Source organism: Macrobrachium nipponense, chromosome 43 (assembly GCF_015104395.2).
Source record: "Macrobrachium nipponense isolate FS-2020 chromosome 43, ASM1510439v2, whole genome shotgun sequence".
NCBI classification, from domain to species: Eukaryota; Metazoa; Arthropoda; class Malacostraca; order Decapoda; family Palaemonidae; genus Macrobrachium; species Macrobrachium nipponense.
In genome coordinates, this window is record NC_061104.1 from 24,552,376 (window position 1) to 24,561,152 (window position 8,777).

Below are 8,777 nucleotides of genomic sequence, written 5' to 3' on the forward strand. Positions count from 1 at the left end.
TTTTACCCTTCATTATTAGAGTATTTTTTCTGTACTCTCTTATTTTTCTTTTTCTCGGCGACGCTATTCTTGTTCGTGTCATTTATTTTTAACCTTGCTCTCTTATTGCGTATGTTTCATTTATGTCTTCATTTCATTAGATTACGTTCTCTTTTATCCTCTATAATACCCTTATTATTTAAGTCTCGAAATATCACATTCTGATCTTTTTCCATTTCGTATTTCTGTATTTACCATCTTTTTTTCCATATTGTTTCTTGCCCTTTTATTCTCCATATCTGCACATCATGTCCCATTGTGCCCCGTTGTTCTTCCTTTTATTCATCAAATGTAATTATTTCCTTGTGTATCTACGTATTTTCTCTGACTATCCTTTTTCCTGCTTTTATCCACTGCATACACTTTGTGTTTCTTATCTGTTCTGTTTCTCTTGAATTTAGGCTTTCTCGTATATTAGTAATTTTTGTTATTATTCTGTTATTCAAGTTTATTTTGCTTTATAAATATAATAATTATCTAGTCACACAGGGTTTAATTCTTGTTCATGTATTGTTGTGTCCGTTATTCATATTTATGCTTTCATTATTTATATCGACTTATTTCTTATGTAGATTATTGTAAATTATCATTATTGATTATCATTTTGACGTCTCTGTTTATCTATTTGTCATTACACTTTTCCCTTTAGATATTTTTACACATTTTATTTTATTTTAAAGTAATCTTTCCTCACTTATAGTTCACTTCTTTCCTATCCTATTTAGAAAATTTTACTTTCAATTACATTAGTTTAATTTACGTATTTCCAGACATATTTCTCTTTTTCTTTATCCTTTACGTCTGTTTTTACCCCCAGAGAACGATCTAATAACTAAATGCAATTTAACGAGCGTAAACATTGCAAGACATTTTCTCAAAAATATCGATGACGCAATGCACGTGCATTGCCCACCGAGCATCTGAGTTGGTGGTCCATTGTTTTGCATAAACAAAGCAATGCAGTGACGTCACTACTTAGTACAATTGCGTTCCCAGCACTCTTGAGTAACGAGGCATTTTATACAAACATACAGACATACACACACATAAACTATATATATATATATATATATATATATATAGATATATATATATATATATATACACATATATATATGTATATATGTATAATAATGTATATATACATACATTATATATATATTTATATAAAACAGTATAAAAGTATTAAACGAAATGTAAAGTCATGATCCTAAAACTAAAATATACATGATAAAAGTATTGAAATTAATCATACAATACCATATTACATAGATACACACACACACACACGCATACACACACACACACATATATATATATATATATATATATATATATAATATATATATGATATATACAATACCATATTACTAGATACATTCCACACACACGTCATCACACAACCAACACCAACTCAAAAAAAAAGGGGTTGCAACATATATATATATTTTATTAATAAAGTACTTCCATTTCAATATATTACTACATATGATAACTATCTAGAATATATAATATTATATTATGGGTTTATTACTTCCATTTCAATACTATTATAATAAGTATTTTAGTTTTATGGTCATGACTTATAGTCGTTTAATACTTTCATACTGTTATATTCATGAGTATAATTAATTCCGTCGAACACTTATTTTTTTCTCGTTTAAATCTTGCGTTGCTGGGTATGATGTTTATTGATTTTGTTACTGTTGTATCATATAAATTTTAATTTCATGATAAGATATACTTTCGTTTGATACTTTTATAAATCTTAATTCTATTATTTTTATTATTTGTCTCGATTGAGTTGTAGGGGAACTTCTTAGGTTATATTTTTCTTAATTTAATTGATACCTCGCATTTTCCTGCTCCTGTTCACTTTCCTCCCTTTCTCCTCCGTCTCCTCTTTTCTCCTCTTTTCTTGCTTCCTTTTATTCTCTCGTTTTTCTTTCTAGTTATCTCCTTTCTTTTAGATGCACATATTCTCCTTCTGTTCTGTTTCACCTCTTTTCCTGATCCCCCACTCCCCATTCCTATACCTTCTCTTCTCTTCCCTGTTTAGATTTTTACCCCTCTCTCTCTCTCTCTCTCTCTCTCTCTCTTGCCTCTGGCTCCTTTTGCCTCCTTGTTTTTCTCTTTTTTCTCCTCACTTCCATCTTCCTCTCTTCCTTCTCCGTTCTACCTCTCATTCTACTCCCTCTTACATCCTTTCGTCCGTCCTCCTCCCGCCCCCCGCCCCCCATGCTTCTTCCCCCATTCTCCGTGCTAGAAACCACGCAAGTCTCTTATGTACCAATTTGTCTTCTTCCTCTCTCTCTCTCTCTCTCTCTCTCTCGGTATTTTGCATGATTACTCGGCATTAGTCAGTTTGCTCTAATGATAATTTAGGATTCTTAGTTAACATGCAAATTCCGGCGGTTCTCCCGAAGTGCCAGAATGCGAGCAGGGCGGTCACCCCTTGGCGACCGAATTGGCGCCGCTTTTGGTGTACTAGCTGACCAACCCGGCGCTGCCCGGGTAATCTCAGAAGACAGTCGATAAACTCTCTCTCTCTCTCTCTCTCTCTCTCTCTCTCTCTCTCTCTCTCTCTCTCTCTCCTTCCTGTTTTACTTTCCCTCTATCGTCGATCCTCTGTAGACTTCAACATTTTATTTGGTACTCGGTTAATATGAAAATTGGTGGCCCCTTGAAATTTTTCTGGATCCGCTAGTATCTCTAACCACCTCTTGTGTAAGCAGCCAATTTCTCCATCACATTTCCTCTCTTCTTCTTTTTATAATAATAATAATAATAATAATAAGAGATGAAGGTCAGGATCAGGATAGAATATATGCAGAGACTTAATTAAGTCAAAACTCAACACCAGAAATATGATAAAAGCATAAACAAATGGGAAGTTCCAGTAAACAGATACAGCGCAGGAGCAGTGGAATGGACGAAGGCAGAATTCCACAGCATAGACCAGAAAACTAGGAAACATATGACTACATAAAGCACTACACCCAAGAGCAAATACGGACAGACTATACAAAACACGAAAGGAAGGAGGAAGAGGACTACTAAGCATATATATATATATATATATATATATTGTATATATACGTATGTAAATGTATATATATACACATGTATATACATATATATATATATATATAGATAGATAGATAGATAGATAGATAGATAGATAGATAGATAGATAGATAGATAGATAGATAGATAGATAAAAGGCCCTTAAAACACTATTTTAACGTTGCATCCATATATTTCGAGCACTTCCTTCTGTACTCCTGATCACTGGTAAAAAATATGGACATAGGATGTCTTACAAGAGTATATATACAAAAACACATGTAGGTGTGGCAGTAAGTCTCTGTTGGTGACCCAGGAAGGGTGGAAATTAAACTATTCCCTGGTGATTTTTGGCCTCATTAACTCCCGTCTGGCAACTCGTCCGGTGGTCGGATTTTCTTGGACACCTGCTTGAGGAGAGGCCTAAGGATAAGTTCGTCGATGTCATCCGATTTCCAAGTCCTCCTAACAGGTTCATATTATTGGTTTGATTGATGATAGCAGATTCCAGCATTTTCCTTTTGTACGGACAACTACTCTTGAAAATCACCTCCGCCCCTAACATGTAGGAAAATCAGGGAATAGTTTAATTCCCACCCTTCCTGGGTGTTTGTATATATACTCTTATAAGACATCTTATGTCCATATTTTTTACCAGTGATCAGGAGCACAGAAGGAAGTGCTCGAAACATATGGTTGCAACGTTAAAGTAGTGTTTTATGGGCCTTATATCTTCATATTATACTGTTGTATTACAGTAAAAAGACATTCATATATATACATATATATATGTATATATATATATATATATCTAGTATATATGTATATATATATATATATATATAGATATATATATATATATATATGTATTATATATATATATATATATATGTATATATATATATATATATATATATATCGAGCTACAATGTCCTTTAATATCTAATTCGCTCTACCTCGGAATTAATATATTTTCATATATGCTTAACCGAAGGGGAATTTTTTCTCGATAATAGACTTGCCTGGACTGGGACGCGACCCACGGAGCCTTTCAAATCCAGGAACGTCAGTGAAGCTTTTACCTACTACACCAACGCAAATGTGATATGACATTATATCTATATATATATATATATATATATATATATATATATACATATATTTATAGATATTTATTTATATATATATGTGTGTGTGTGTGTGTGTGTGTGTGTTTATCTAAAGCATCCATATTATTTTATCATTATTTTTGGGGACCACGTGACTAGGCTCCGTCCAACCGGCCCCCGCCCCCCACGCTTCCCCAACCACTAGTGGATAGAGGAAAGGGCAGTGGGTTAGGTTCGTAGGGTTGGCGGTTTTGAGGCTTAATAAATCGCCTGAGTGAAAGGTTCAAGAGAGCCTTTAGGGATATATGGATATCAGATAACGAGTGAATAGCTTCCTACACGATCTCTCTCTCTCTCTCTTAGTTCACACTTGTGAGAGGGACCCACGAAAACTTCCAATTCTCTCTCTGTGTCTCTCTTTCTCTCCCCCCCTCTCATCCCCAGTTCACACTTATGAGGGGGACCCACGAAGACTCTCTCTCTCTCTCTCTCTCTCTCTCTCTCTCTCTCTCAGTTCACTCATGTGAGGGGGACCCCCGAAGACTTCGTCGCTCTCTCTCTCTCTCTCTCTCTCTCTCTCTCTCTCTCATGAATGATCTAAACAATGCGTAAATTTCGCCTAATCTTCCCTCGTGATGACGTAATGAATCCGAGTAATGGCTCGGAGTTTGTGCTAAATATTATTAGTTTAGATGCATAGCTGAGATAGGGGGTTATTTAGACGAAAAGGAGTTGCCATAGATCTCTCGTGCGAGACAAGTGTAATGCTTTCATTTAGATAAATTAATCTTGGAACCGCTTAGTAACTCTCTCTCTCTCTCTCTCTCTCTCTCTCTCTCTCTAATTAGACAAAAGGAGAAACGAGTCCGGAACGCTTTACGATAAATCCAAGAGGAATTTATGAACGATGGACGAGGGCTCCGAAATGAACAAATGGCGGCGTTTGGCAACGCACACAGTCTTGTAAGGCATTGACCAATCATCGCGCAGCAATTAGCGCTGCAATTAGAGCAACCATTTTTTCCCTTAATTTGTCTGAACATTGCTGACTTCTCAAAGGCATCTGACTCTAAATTACCTTTGTAAATCGCACGGGAAGCGAGGTATTATGCACGTTTAGATGTGAGCATATGTCATTCGTCTTAAGTGTATGCCTGAAAAAATCGAGCTTTCTGGGGTGTTAAATTATATGTAAATCCTAGATACATCGTCGCTAAAGAGACTGTCGTAAAGGTTGTGCAGTGTGTATTATATATGTGTGTGTGTGTTTATGTATGTATCCGTCACACACACACACACACACACACACACACACACACACACACATATATATATATATATATATATATATATATATATATATATATATTATATTTTTTTTTTTTTTTTTTTTTTTTTTTTTTTTTGTTACTTAAAATATCGAACAAGATCAGTTCGTATGCGATTGTTATAGAGACGCATTTCTTCTTTTCTCTTGTTATCTCAGTCTTTCAACTTTACATTTGTTTTTTCACTCTGAACCACTTTTATCCATAGTTGCCAGATAGCCCCAGGCCCAAAATGGCCTGTACTCCAAATACCATCTGTCCACAGGCCGTGATATTGATTCTTCCTCCAGAAAACGTAGCCTGTGATTTAGCCTGAGTCGAAGACAATAGTTTGATTTAATTATTGACATTATCTGTACTTTGTTTGTTCGCCTCTCTCTCTCTCTCTCTCTCTCTCTCTCTCTCTCTCTCTCTCTCTCTCTCTCTCCTCTCTCTCTCTCTCTCTCTCTCTCTAGGTTGGTTATTTTTAACAGATGTTAAATCCTTTAAGGAGTATCAGAGCGAGTGACAGAGACTATCCAAAAATATGTCCAATTTTTGTCTAATACAAATTTGAGAGAAGTAGAGGATTCTTTTTTCTTTAACTTTAATTTTTCTTAGGTTCAGGTGTATGGGAATGTTAGTGACGGACAGAATTTCGACATTTTTACTTTGTCCATCTTTTCATTGAGGATGTGAATTGTAAGGAGTTATCGTAATTCTCGAACATAGTTATTGCTGAGAGCATAGATATTAATACCTACTAGATTTAACGTAACCCAAAGATATTAATGTTTCATTGATGCGTCCCTTATAATAGCAAGTAGGGTGAGTGCCGTTAGAACTGGAGGATATTAGATGAAATATTGCAACTCCCCAACGTAAAGTTAACAAAGAGGATAAGTATTGTAAAATCTCCTCAGTCTAGCAAGTATGTAGAGTGCCGATACAAGTTGTGGAGGATATTAGATCAAATATTGTAACTCTCCAACGTAACGTTAACAGAGAGAATAACTAAAAACTCCTCAGTTTTATGCAATGGAAAGTTATTACCTTTCATTAGGAGGTCCATTAGGTAGCAGTTAGGGAGTTCTGGTCCTGAGAAGCGTGTTCTCAAAACGTATTGTTCAAAAGAAAATCAATAAAACCTCGATTTTTCGATTTCTTGCAAGTCTGAGCATTTAGCGACTCTTAAGGAGATCGATATAGCAATAATGATAATAATTATATATTCATATATATATATATATATAATATTATATATATATATAGATATATATATATATATATATTATTTTCAAGCCAGGGCCATATTTACAGATAGATAAGGTAGATACAATACAGTGCACAGAATTTTGCTACACGAGCATGTAGGATGCGGGTCGTGAGAACTGATCCAGTATTTATATGAAATATCGTAAAAAAAATAAAAACCTAACCATCAGAGACAGAATAAACGAAGCCTTCTAGATTCTATACAATAATGATATATATGTTTTTTTTTATTTCACCCCAGGGCCATATCCAGAGATAGATAAGGTAGATACAATCAAGGTCTAAAGAGTATATTCTTTAGACCTTGGATACAATACACTGCACAAAAATTTAGCTACACTAGCGTGTAGGATGCGGGTCGAAAGAACTGATCTAGAATTTATATAAAGTATCTTATCCAAACGTAACCTTCACAGACAGAATAAATGAAGCCTTCTAGATTCTATAAAGTGCAAAGGTATCATCGTTTCGTAAGAAGTCATTGCAATTCAAAGCTGTTAACGTCTCACAAGGAGGCCCCCTAAGGTAGTAAGCATGGATACAGGGCGTAGGAAGTTATAATCGAAGACATCAGGTAACTCTCAAAAAGTAACGTTCACAAAGCAAATCAAGAAATCCTCCTCCTCCTCCTCCTCCTCCTCCTCTTCTCCTCCTCCTCCTCCTCCTCGATTTCTTGCAATCCAAAGCTATTAAAGTTTCATAAGGGGGTCATTTCATCTGAGAGACGAATCTTAATTTGCCGCTGAAAAGTGCTGGTCATCTATGGATTAACAAACATGATGCTAAGTGGGCGCCCCGAGCTCTCTGTCTATCATATGGGTTGTGTAATGTTGTGTGATGCTAATTTATACCTTTTTCTTGTTTCCGAGTTTTTATATGCAACGCCAAGTATGGCTGCCTGGGACTGGTGTATGATAAACATCTTTTTTCATTTTCTTTTTAGAAACTTTTTGTGCGTGATATTGCATATTTTGGCGTTATGTGATGTTTATAACATGAGTTTTTTTGGAATTTCAGTGCGTCTTCTACTTAGAGTTGTACGATATTTACAATTGGATCTTATGATGCTTTACGATGCTGTTGTGAGCTATATGTTATGAAAAAAATTACCCTACTTAGAGTTGTACGATATTTATACAGTGGATCTTATGATGCTGTATTATAATGTGATCTGTATAGTGTTAAAAAAAAAAAAAAAACGAGTGTATCCTCTTGAATGCGTGTACGTTTTTCCATGCTATCTCCCTTGTTCAGTTATGTTTCCTACTTTCACCTAAGAATATCCGCTTGCACTTCTCATTCTTAGATCTTTCATATTATCTACTCGCGCAAAGGCATTCTGTTATGTGGGAAAGGAAAAAAAAAAAAAAAAAAAAAAAAAAAAACGGTTTTTTCTAGTTAATGGGTCAGTTTTATTTCCTTTTTTAAATCTTCAGATGAAAAATCTTGCGGACAGGGTCAACCGTCTATAAACCCTAGAGAGCTGCAAAGGGAAATCGGCTTGCAGATAAAGACAGTATATATGAAAAGCTGATATGTCAATAAGTATGATGGAATAGAAAATGAAACCGATACACCTGCATTCAGGAATGAGTTGGCTTAAACATTTAGATATCAGAAGATTCCATAACGGCACTAGGGAAATTATTCCACATTTTAGTTGTAGCCAAGATAGATAACCTTATGGGTTATCTGAAAGGATCTGGCTATTTTAATAAGATATGATTTCAGTATATTTAGTAAAGGTTTTAGTCATTTTCATTTTATTAAATATATATTTTTAAACATAAAATTTCTATATATTTATATATATATATATATATATATATATATATATATATATATATATATATATATATATATATATATATATTTAATGGTTTTATCAATCTCATTGTTCATTTTTTACGTTCATATGTGAACACTATTATCATTCATTTATTTATCATACTAAATTATACAGTCATTTTATTAGGGCGCC